General features: G+C 44.8%; 1 protein-coding gene across 1 annotated transcript in view; it reads left to right on the forward strand.

Annotated features, from left to right (window-relative positions):
* Positions 1-643: 643 nt before the first annotated feature.
* LOC134447196 (cyclin-dependent kinase 17-like) overlaps positions 644-12,347 on the forward strand; it is a 49,927-nt gene continuing 38,223 nt past the window's right edge. The window contains exon 1 of the mRNA XM_063196552.1: positions 644-942. The gene's annotated coding sequence lies outside the window, so the exon portion shown is untranslated. The remainder of the gene's footprint in view (positions 943-12,347) is intronic.

Below are 12,347 nucleotides of genomic sequence, written 5' to 3' on the forward strand. Positions count from 1 at the left end.
ACCCTTGATTGGCTTGAGTACGATGCACGCGCTAAAGAGAACATCACAGGTGGTCACTGGGCGTTAAGAGCAGATTTGCGCACGAGCTCGGCTGTGGTGATGTGTAGGCCTAAACAACATCAGTTAAACTTTGAAATCACAAATAGGCCTACATAGACTTCCACTCAGAATGAAATAGAGTCCATTTCGAAATCTCTAGAAGAAGAGGTGGTCAAGGAAATACTGCCAACCCCTCCCATCCTGTAGCCTGATTCTACACTCACTCCTATCAGGTGGGTCACACTGTTATGTTCGTTGTTGTGAGATGGTATGGTAGCCTAAATTTAAAAAAACTCATGGGCTGTGGAATGTGCCTGCTTAGGCCTAATTATATATCATAAAGGCTACCATTACCTAGCCTATCAATTCACTTTACCGTGTGCTCGTGAGTATCCTAATACTGTGTTGCCTACTAGGCCTAGGCTGGATTATTTTTTTCATATTACAAAGCTGCCTGGAGATGCTTGAAACAGAAATCCCATTGGATAAGGGATAATGGATGAATAAAGTAATCCCGGGTTTTGAGTCAGTGGGGGCGCTATTCGCCCGCTCGACGCTGATCAGTCAGTAGCAAACCTGTCGATGTCACGTCAGGGTTGAGGCGTCACCACGAAGGCGCCTGCTGCTGCTGCTGCTGCTGCTGCGGACTCTCGCTCGTTATCAACCCCAAGTCGTCCAGAGGCACCCTCCGCGGAGGAAGACACAGTTGAGCTGTTATCAATGACGCCGAGTCTGCGGACATTCGTGTGATACGCTCAGGGGGAATATCCAGCAGGCACAGGCAGCACGAAGACAAAATCCACATTGTTTTTGAGGCGACTATATAGCTGGAAAGACGGCATCCGGCCTCAGAAGAAGCTCCGAGGTGGGGGATAGTGGTCGGAACAGCGCATATCGTTTCTGGTGAGCGCTCTTCGCAGTCCTGTTGTTGGCATTCCAGTTGTCGTTGTCTACAAGTTGGTGAACTGGAAAATATCACTATTCACAATGTTTTTAAAGAAACTATCTCTGTTGAGTTTTGTGTATAGGTCGCCCTGTTCGTATTTTGTCCTGTTCAAATCCAAACCCTGTAACCTACATACTATTTACGTTGGCCTCAAACCCGGGGGGCAATGAAGCTAAATGTTGTTGCATGCTATCCGACGTTAACTCATGTAGCCCCAAATGTCTGTACGTTAAGGTCTGTATTCGAAGACGATGTTGATATGATTGTATAGTGAACTTCATTATAGGTCCGTCAAATCTCCTCAGCAGAACACAATCGGTAGTCAGTTGCGTGTCCATGATTCCCTGCATTGTTCAGGGACTAGCGCAGAGAACTTAACAGGCGGAGAAGAATCCATTCTGTGTTTCCAACAACTCATCTGTGTTTTGGTGGCAGTGTTTCGGCTCTGCGACATATTGACTGGCTAGCTTCAGTAGCCTGCGCTTGTTGCGAAATGAATGCGTAAAACCGCAAGTTTCCCAGTAGTTATTTTAGTTGTTGAACACTTTGCGGTAACTGGGCTTGTTATTTTGGTAAAAACTGATGGTCTAAAAGCTTTCTAGAACGCTTTTCAATACTGAATTGTTGCACTACCGAACCATAGCCTACAGATTCATTTCACACAAGCTATTGGGTGTTTTGTTTTGAAAACCCATGATCAGACTAACCGTTCATATTCAGATTTTTTTGTTTGTTTAATTTCCTACAATGTTTTCAGATAAAACCTGATGGTGGACCATTGGACTACTAGGGTATGGTAGAGCTAGTGTGCATTGTTTTGTGATTGCACGGAGCCGCAAGGGACAGGGGTGAAGGCAATGCTGGGGGTCAGCAGATTCCAGGCAGGGGCAGAGCAAGCAGCCAGCCAGCCAGGTGGCACGCTTTGTTTTGACTCCACACACATGCGAGCAGTTCTGTCCTGTTCTGTTCCTATGGCGAGGGAAGGCCTTGGGGTTTAAGCTTCGCTGGGTAACCCAACCCCGCTGGTGTGGGTGACGGCAGCTGTGCTCATGTCTGTCCGATCTGATCTCTCAGAAGGGCCAAGCCAGTACTACCAGCCAGGCTTCCACTACGCATATCACACAGGCTTTGCTTTGCGCCGTGTGTGTGCGCGCGCGCGGCGTGTGTTTGTTTGTATAGTGTGTGGGGTTCATGTTTTGTTTTCTTTGGTTCTTTTGTATGTTCTGTATGCCCATATTCCCAAATCAGTTTTACAAAGTGTGTGTGTGTATGACATCATAACAACATTGTAATCACTTCACCTAGAGTAAACAGTCTTGGGCATCACAATTTCTTTAACAATAAGCTTAAAATAGAGGCTTCCCTTGGTGTCTGTGAACTTTGTGGAGCCGTGTGTTGTGTTGTGCTTGTTGTGTCAGTGGCAGTAGCCTACTGTTTGTTGTGTACTTCTGTCTGCAATGCATGGGTGTGCACATGCAAATACGTGTGCTGGGTTTATTTCTGCTGCCTGGAGCACAAGTGAGTGTATTGGGCGTTGTGGTGGGGGTGTGTGTGAAAGAGCTGGTGTGTTTATGGGTATGTGGCAGGGGGGCTATGAGCATTCAGGGGCGTGTTTGCTGTGTGTGTGTGTGTGTGTGTGTGTGTGTGTGTGTGTGTGTGTGTGTGCGCGTGCGCGCGCACGTGTGTGTGTGCGCGTGTGGCGCACGCACAAATTGTGTCGTGTGGTTTTGCGTGCTGGGACGTGTGTGTGTGAGCGTTTGTGTGTATGTGTATATGACTGCCTGTGGTCGTGTGTACAGTATGTGTAGGTGTGTGTGTGCGTGTACGTACTGTATGCGTTTCCCCATATTTGTAGATGGGAGCAGCTCATGTTAAATGGAAGAACTGGAGCAAGGGCATCTGGTTGAAGGTTAATATGTCACTACTCTCCGAGGAACAGCTGCTCCGCTGCTTGCGAAGCCACCCTCTATACATAGCAACATAGAATATGAACTCCTCTTCCTCTCTCATCCCTGGGTTCTATGGACAGGGTAATTGGAGAGCATGACTCCAGCACTGACAATGAACTTGAAAATAGAACTCCAAAATAGAACTCCGACATGCTACCTCTTGGAGAGTTTAAATCAGCTGTCAAAGATCATGTGCCTTTTCGAAAAAGTTGAGGACACAGATTTTACTTTTTGTTTTAGACCGGACTGTCCTGTTAAATAGTTCAATGCTTGCTTTATTGTATTTGTTAATACTATGTCACGACACCGTTACTGACTTGACATTGGGGTTGAAAGCATTGCAGAGTTAACAGTGCACCGCAGCACGCTCTGTATCCTTGAGATACCAATGCATTATAAAAGTTATCTGCACTGTCGGCCAGTACAAGAGAAGTTTGTTCTTTTTCTGCACTACATAGACTTGCAATGGATGTTTTAAGTGCTTCTTGTTCTGTCATGAACACAAGGCTCCCTGACATTTAGTAATACTTTTGCGTAAATCATTTTTTGTCATGAATTTGGCTAGTCCAAAATTACACAACAGTGAACCCTCTGCAAGACTGTTTGTCTGCTTAGAAATAGCTTTTTAAATAGGCGCCTAGTCACACATTTAAAATCTTAATCCAATCAGGAGGTAGGCTCTGTCTCGTTTGGTCTCGTGCTTTTGTCCCCTTCTTGCAGGTCTTGTGGCTCTTAGACCCCAAGTCCATGTGACTTATTGTTGTGTGTTTTTTTTGTTTTTTTTAGAAAGGTGTGGAGCTGGTGTGTTGAATTTGACAGTGTTAAAATCAACTCTCTAAGTGTTGAACAATTCAGAATTAGAACAGCGAAAAAAAATTAAGTGTGTTCTCTGTCTCTGAGTCACATCTCGAGTGTGTCTGTCCTCCCAAAGCCCATTAAAGCATAATAAAGAGGTTTAAGGTTCAATCAATCGCTACGCTTTTTTTGGGAAACACATTGATTTGACTCTTGCTTTCTTTGGGAATTTAAAGGGCCAGGCGTATTTTTTAGTGTGCCTTTATTGTTGTAATGAAGCAAGATACAAAAGCATCATTCTGAATCTGAAATATCATACATACCCTCTTCCTTGTTATGTGTGCTGGTAAACACAACCTGTTGTTTTATTCAGGCCGAGGTCTAGTTGGAAATGAACACAACCAGGCCACTTCGCTTTTCAATGCACTGCAGTGAGAACTGACAAAATACTGTATTTGATGCTATCATTCATTCATATATTCATTCATTCATTCATTCATTCATTCATTCATTCATTCATTCAAACTTGACCCAATTTGTTTTGATTGATTTATGAGTAAGCATTCCAAATGTGGCTGGAATGTTTCCCACACACACACACACACACACACACCGGCTATGGAAAGGATTTAGGTTACGCATGCTTTTAAAGCCACACTAAGTCGCTTGTTTTTTTTTCCCAACCTCAAAAATAATGTTTCCGTATGAGTGGTTCATCAGATTGTAATAGGGTGAAAGGCACCGCTGAATGTGATTTTCCTCCTCCATAGACTGCAGTGTAGCCACGTTTTGGGAAGCAGCTGTTTCTCTGTTGTTTTAATTAGAGAGAGTTTCTATTCCAAACTGTCAAACAACCAAAGGCACAAACTACAACAGGACCTTAAATAAGAATAAGACGTTTTTTTCTGTTTTACAGTGGGTGTAATAGAATACAGTATATAGTGTGTATTTATGGAAATTCAGTCAAATTAGCATTTGTAGCCTTTTTACCATTTTATGTGCCCTTTTCAAATGAAACATTTCATAATGGTTGCCAAGAAGAGTACACATTTTGGATAGACTCCTCCCAGCTACTGTTGGGAGGTCCTGATGTGAGCCTGCGACTTTTGTTTGTACCTTTTTATATCGGGTGAAATGGACTATAGCTTTATGCAAATGTGTTTTCATAATCATTAAATTAGCATTTATAGCATTTCAACTATGTCACTATTTCATATTTTGTAAAGACTGTGAGGAAAAGTTGATGAGTTGGATAGCTCTCTGCTCTTGGAGGTCCTGATGTCACCCTATGACTTGAAGATCAAGAGGTGGCATGACTGGGTGTCCACCACAAGATAAAAAACGACACGTCAATTCATATTTTCTTTTCCAAGTAGGAATGTTGATCAACACATCCCACCAGGCTTCTCGTCATGTTGGCTTGTTACATTGTGATCTGCTCTGACTTCAGTGGGATCAGAAACCATCTGGGTCTCTTAGCGTGCGCTTGCTTGGCACCCGATGAACCCATCCGGGGCTCAAAATATTTTGGGGGAGTTTGGCTAATGATGGCTGCTATGGTTTGTGAGGAATGTGATCGTCAGTCAAGCAGAAGAAATATAATGCACACAGTGGAGGAAATTATGTGCTTGTTTGTTTATCAGTAGGTTTTAGTCGATGCAAGGCTGTCAACTGGTTTTAGTTGAACTATCCGTTTAGTAATGTGTCCCGGTCTAACACTGTTTGCGGCGCTTAATTTGAACGGACCCTCTTACAACGAATCTACTTATAACAACATGTAAGATTATGTAACTACATTGTACATACCCAACCGTTGCCCAGATCCTTATTGACACTTTAAGTGCAATATAGACCTATTGCTTATTTGTTGTGCTGTTGTGAACGTAGTTTTCATTATTACGTTATTGTAACTATAGATACCACTGTACTAAAAGGCCAGGGTTAAGGTTATTATTATGGTCAGTTGATATCATGTTCTTATCATTATCATAATTCAACTTACATTACATTTATAGCAAAAATAATCACTCATAGGTGTTACCAATAAAGTGTAGAAATGCATGGTTCTTTTCTCTGTGGAATGTAGCTGCACATTATATTTCCATGACAGCAAGCCCCACACAACCCTACATTTTGCAGTGCCAATTCAGCACTGCAAACCGAGTCCAGTTTGACACTCCTCTAGTTGGTCCTGCTCTCCAGGTGTTGTAAATGAACACTGCAAAATGTATGGTGTATGGGGCTATAGATGTGCCGTGTATGGGGCTATACTAATAGATGTACTGTGTATGGGGCTATAGAATAGATGTACTGGGTATGGGTCTATAGATGTACTGTGTATGGGTCTATAGATGTACTGTGTATGGGTCTATAGATGTACTGTGTATGGGTCTATAGATGTACTGTGTATGGGGCTATAGAATAGATGTACTGGGTATGGGTCTATAGATGTACTGTGTATGGGTCTATAGATGTACTGTGTATGGGGCTATAGATGTACTGTGTATGGGGCTATAGAATAGATGTACTGTGTATGGGGCTATAGAATAGATGTACTGTGTATGGGGCTATAGATGTACTGTGTATGGGGCTATAGAATAGATGTACTGTGTATGGGGCTATACATGTACGTGTCAATGGCTGGCTATCTCCTCCTGCCTAAGAGTGGTTGGCGGCCATATTGTTTTGAGGTGTTCATGGGGCCTGTGTTGCCATCTAGCCTGGAAAATCCCATGATGCTTTGCACAATTGTTCTGATCTGAAAGACAACATGGATTGTATACCCCAGTGAGGGTAACAGATCTTGGGCTCCAATCAGAGTGGGAGGGAGTGGATGGGCGATGACTGCAATTTGTTTGAATAGATACAACTGATAAGATTAGCGATGGGCTACATACTGTATTATGTCAATGAAATATATAACGCCCAATAAACGGCCATGGGCGATCGACAAACCACACCTTTCCTACAAGAAATTGCATAGGTAGCCACTTGTGAGATGATCTGGTGTTAGCCAGGCAAGTTGCCACCCAGGCCCTTTGCACCTCCCCATGCAGGCTAATCCATCTGTGTCGGCTCTGCTCATGCCCACTCTCATCATCTTTGTCAGAGGGAATTATCTCAGCCGTGGCAGGGGCCTGCTGTTGATGACGTGCTAGAATTAAAAAAGGGTATCTCACGGATGCCCTAGATTTTTTCTTTGTTACTCCTAGGCACGCTGGATTAGCTAACGTCGTGTACAGGAATTTCAAAATGGTTGAGGCCACTTTGTCAAATCTGGTGTTACTTTTAAATTGATGTATTGATGTGATTTCACATGATAGCACAATCTTTGAAAATTGTAAAGAATTAATCATAAAGATTTTTTCGGTTTATACACCAACGCTCAGAAGTGTTTTTTTCAACCTGGCAAATAGTAGTTTCAGTGTGATAGATAGATAGATAGATAGATAGATAGATAGATAGATAGATAGATAGATAGATAGATAGATAGATAGATAGATAGATAGATAGATAGATAGATAGATAGATAGATAGATAGATAGATAGATAGATAGACAGATACTGAATAGGTACTTCTGGATGCTTTCTTTCTGGGTGTCCCAGGGCTATAACTGCAGTTTCTGTCTGGAGAAGCAAGCCGAGTCTCATTGAGACCATTCTGCCTCCAACCTGTAGAGCAACAGTAGAGGAGAGGAGACAGTACTGCTGTGTAGTCAGTGCTCTCGAAACCCTCACTGCTGCGGCTGCTATTGAATGGTGCTGGAGTCAAGATTATTATAGCTGGCATGTTGAGTTTATTTTTGTAAGATTTCTCCCTGCTGGGTGCAATGGCATGTGTCTCCCTGTGTGTGTGTGTGTGTGTGTGTGTGTGTGTGTGTGTGTGTGTGTGTGTGTCTGTCTGTCTGTCTGTCTGTCTGTGTGTGTGTGTGTGTGTGTGTCTGTGTCTGTGTGTGTGTGTGTGTGTGTGTGTGAGAGAGAGAGAGAGAGAGAGAGAGAGAGAGACAAGAGAGAGTGTGTGTGAGCGTGCGCGTCTGCTGCATCTCTTTGGTTTGTGAACCAGAGCACGGCACTAGATTTACACCCACGCTTTAAAAAGCACCAGACCCCACGCGCTCACACATGCATGCAAGCCAGGCAGGCCTGTTACATTGCTGACTACAGCGAGCAGGAGGGTGAAATAACCTGTGGAACACTTGGCCCTTGTCATCTGCAGTGTGTGTGTGTGTGTGTGTGTGTGTGTGTGTGTGTGTGTGTGTGTGTGTGTGTGTGTGTGTGTGTGTGTGTGTGTGTGTGAGTGCGTGTGTGTGTGTGTGTGTGTGTGTGTGTGTGTGTGTGTGTGTGTAGGTTGTGTAGGTTGTGTGTGTTGTGTGTGGTGTCTGTGTCTGTGTCTGTGTCAGTCTGTGTGTGCATCGGGGTGAAAGTTCACTTCAAACTCTTGCTTTTTCTTTTATCACACAAGCACTGAATGTAAATTACTCTTACTCTTTTGTATTATTTTGTGAAAATCTTCACGTTTGTTTCTATTGTCACACCTGTTTCGCACCTGTGTGTGTCTGTGGGTGTGTGTGCAGTGCAGACAGGCATGCATGTGTGTGTGTGTGTGTGTGTGTGTTCACATATGCTGACATATGTGTAAGCTGCAGCCCTCCTCCAGTCACCAGGCTCATGTCACTCGTCATTCTTAGCCCTCCACTCAGCCAGTGTTGTCACCGGCCTGCCAAGGGGTCGAAAGGAGTTCACCCCCCACCCCCCCACCTTACTCCACTTACTCTGCCTACTACACTTCCTGTGGGTGTGTTTACTGTATATGTGTATCTGTACTTGTAATGTATGTGCATGTGTTTACGCTAGTGTGTGCACAAATATGCTTGTGTGCATGCAATTGTTCATGCGCCTTTGTGTGTGCACATACACATACGCTATAGGATGTTTGTGGTGTGTGTGTGCGACTGTGCGTGTGTGCGTGCGTGTGTACGTACGTGTGCATATGCTTTTCCTAATGCATTGGCCCCCTGGCAGCTGTACTAGATCTGCTGTGGCCCGTGTGTGGTGTGGCCTGAGTAAAGTGGGACAGCCCCGCAGGCCAGCAGGACCATGGCCATCACTGGGCCACCTCCAATACCATCTCACCATCCCCTTTACTCTCTCTCTCTCTCTCTCTCTCTCTCTCTCTCTCTCTCTCTCTCTCTCTCGCTCTCTCTCTCTCTCTCTCTCTCTCTCTCTCTCTCTCTCTCTCTCTCTCTCTCTCTCTCTCTCTCTCTAGTGTTCCCACTGGTCATGGAATTCCTGGAATATCATGGAAATTGCATTTTATGGTCAGGGAAAGTCATGGAAAAGTCATGGAATTTTGTGTCTGACATGGAGGGGGGAACCCAGTCTTTCTAGCCCTACATTCTCTTCTCTCTTTTCTCTCTCTGTCTCCATACATCCATCCACCAGCTCAGTCTTTCTCCCTCTCCTCCTGCCATCTTTTCCCTCCTCCTTCTCTCCTCCTTCTCTCACTCTGCCATGTCCATGATTGACTCTGAAGAAGACGTGTGAACGTCGAAACGTTAGTCTTGGCGCTTGCCCAATAAAACAAGTTATTTTCCACATCTGAAGATGCTCCGGTGATTCCTTTCTTCCTCTGCCTTGTCCATCTCCTTCTGCTCTTCTTTCTCTCTCCCTCTTTCTCTGATTCCACATTCTCTGTTTCTTTCACTCTCCCTCTCATTCACTCCTTCTCCCTCCTTGGCCTCCTTCTCTCTTCATCTCTCCCCCCTTTTCTCTCTCTCCACCTCTCTCTCTGCATCTCTGTCCCCTCAGGGCAGTGAGTGGCCTTCTGTCTGGCTGTGGTGTGTGCATGTGTGTGTGTGTCAGTGTGTGTGTGTGTGTGTGTGTGTGTGTGTGTGTGTGTGTGTGTGTGTGTGTGTGTGAGAGAAAGAGAGAGAGAGAGAGAGAGAGAGAGAGAGAGAGAGAGAGAGAGAGAGAGAGCTGTCTCCTGTAACTCCTCTCCTCTCCTGTCCCCTGCGTCTGCTCCTGCTCCGCATCATGTCCTGCTGTGGTGCTAACTAGAGCAGTCAGGGAGTGCAGCCTCATCCCAGCGTACGGCTGCTGCCGCCCGCCATTAAGGAGCACAGCCATTGATCTGTGGCCCAGCATCCCCCTCTCCTCTCTCTCTCTTCTTCCTCTCTCCTCTATCCTCTCTCGTCTCTCTTCTCTCCTCTCCTCTCATGTCTGCTTTCTCTCCTCTCTCCTCCCCCTCTCTTTTGCTTTCTTTAGTTTGCCTTTCTCTCCTATCTCATCTTTATATCCCTCTCTACCCTCTCACTCTCTGTCTCTTGGCCCTCTCTCTCTCTCTCTCTCTCTCTCTCTCTCTCTCTCTCTCTCTCTCTCTCTCTCTCTCTCTCTCTCTCTCTCTCTCTCTCTCTCCCTCCCTCTGTCTCTCTTCATGGTCTTCTCCTCTGTCCACTTGCTGAGGTTGTTACCACTCGGCCACAGCTGCCTCAGTAGAAGGCCTGCACAATAAGTACAGTACAGTACAGTATGCTGTGTTGCAACCTAACGCTGCAATATAGCAACGTGTCCTATGGCCATACACATGAGTTCAAACATGGCTCAGCTGCAGTAGCCGGTACATGATGTTCCCTTGACGCCGGCCTGTGCATGGTGTATACAGTAATGACATGCAGTTGTTCTCTTCCAACATGCCTACTTCATTTATCTTCTCTGCTCTCGTGTCACCTCTCCTGTCCCCCTCACTGGTTTTTAGTTCTCTCTATCGCTCTCCTGTCTGGTTTTGCACCCTTAACCAGTGCAGCAGAGTCCCAGTGAAGCAGGGGTGGTGCGGTGAGGCTAGTTTATAGGCACGAGGAGGTGGATGCTTACAGGGGTGGTGCGGTGAGGCTAGTTTATAGGCATGAGGAGGTGGATGCTTACAGGGATGGGGGAGATGCACCGAGGTCTATAGGAGTGGGGAAATGGGACCGTAGCTTTTCAGTGCAGATGGGATCAACGAATCCGACTCACTGTGTAAAAGAAAAATAAACAACACCACAGACAGACACTACAGAGTAAGTGACAGGTAAAGGCTTGGTCATCAACACTTTGCCATCAGTGGAAATGGATTGGTTTGAAATGGAGAGGTGGTGTAGGTTTAGAGGAGTTGGGGGTTTGGGGGGTACAGGAGGTTTACATGTATGGAGGTTTATATGTAGTGCAGAAATGAAGTAGAAATATAAATGTAGGAATATGGAAATGGAGTTGTAAAGGAATGTGGAGATGGTGGAGCTTCACAGGAAAGAGGAGTTGCCTTGGGGGGTTACAGGGATGGAGTGATGGAACTGCAAATGAACGGGGAGATTTTGTAGGTTTACTGTGCAGTGATGGAAAGGTGGAGGTTTACAGTGATGGAAATGTGCCGGTTTGCAGTGATGGGGAGGAGATGGAGGTGTGATTTACAGGAATGGGGAGAGATCTTAAAAGTCTCTGCTCTGGTGCTGCTGGTACTGCTACTGTGCATTGCAGCTGCAGCAAGAGGTGTTGCCATAACAACCAGTGGCAGTGTTGTTGAATGGGAGAAGGTCTTTCTGAGGTACTTTGTCATTCTTCAGAGAATGTGTGATCACAGTGAATGTTTCAACGGTAAAACAAGAGCGCAGGCTTAAACTACAAATTTGGCGCCCCGATTTACTTGGTCTGAGAGACATGATTGGTCATGCAGATGAAAACAAAGTTGAACAGTGGTTTTTAATGTCACTGAATGGCTACAAAAACGTGCCAGTGAGTGGTTCAGTTGACCCACTGAAAGGCACTACAGCATTTCAAAACACGATTTACAGGGCTGATAGTATTCAGGCTCCATGCCTGATTTCAGGCTTGACAGAGTTTGCAGAAATAAAAACATTGATAATAATTAGCCATTAGGTTATTCTTATCTCAGAAAGTGTTACAGGTTCAGGGTTTTCTTCTACTATCAGGCTTGAATAATGGTCATACACAGGCTATTAAATGTTTGAATATTGTGTCAAAATAGGCCTACGTTACGTCACTATGCAGTATCTTGTCGTCGCCGTTAGAGCAGGGGGAAAAGTTCAGGCTCAGGATTTTTTTTCACTATCACCCCTGCGATTTAGGTTTCTCAGTAGTCAAGTGCTTGTCATTCAATGGCTCGGTCAGTGACTGCAGTACATATGGTATATCTACTCTGTCTACTGTCTGTCACTTCTGCCTTTGTCACTGACTCCAGCAGGAATGCCAAAGGCAAGGAAGAGCATAATAGAGCATAATAGACTAGAAAGCACTTGGTTTCCAGGTTCCATCGACTAGAGAGCACTCCAGCTGCTGATCCTCTCATACCTGCGCCATATCTCATGGAGGCCAAGCCTGGGGAAAAAAAAACACAATTTGAATTGTGAATCGATCGAGTTGGCAAGTCAAACTGATTGTTTGTTTTTTCCGCCAAGAAAACCAAGTCTCAAGACTTTACTATTATTCAAAGGTTGTTGAGACACACTTTATATCAAAATAAAAGTTTATGTTGATCATCTGTGAACAGGGAGTAGTTATTTTGTTTTATATGATGGGTGGGGGATGGAGGAGAGCGAGGTGTTGAATTGATATTTTATTTCTTAATT

The sequence above is a fragment of the Engraulis encrasicolus genome, chromosome 4, assembly GCF_034702125.1.
Source record: "Engraulis encrasicolus isolate BLACKSEA-1 chromosome 4, IST_EnEncr_1.0, whole genome shotgun sequence".
Taxonomy (NCBI): Eukaryota; Metazoa; Chordata; class Actinopteri; order Clupeiformes; family Engraulidae; genus Engraulis; species Engraulis encrasicolus.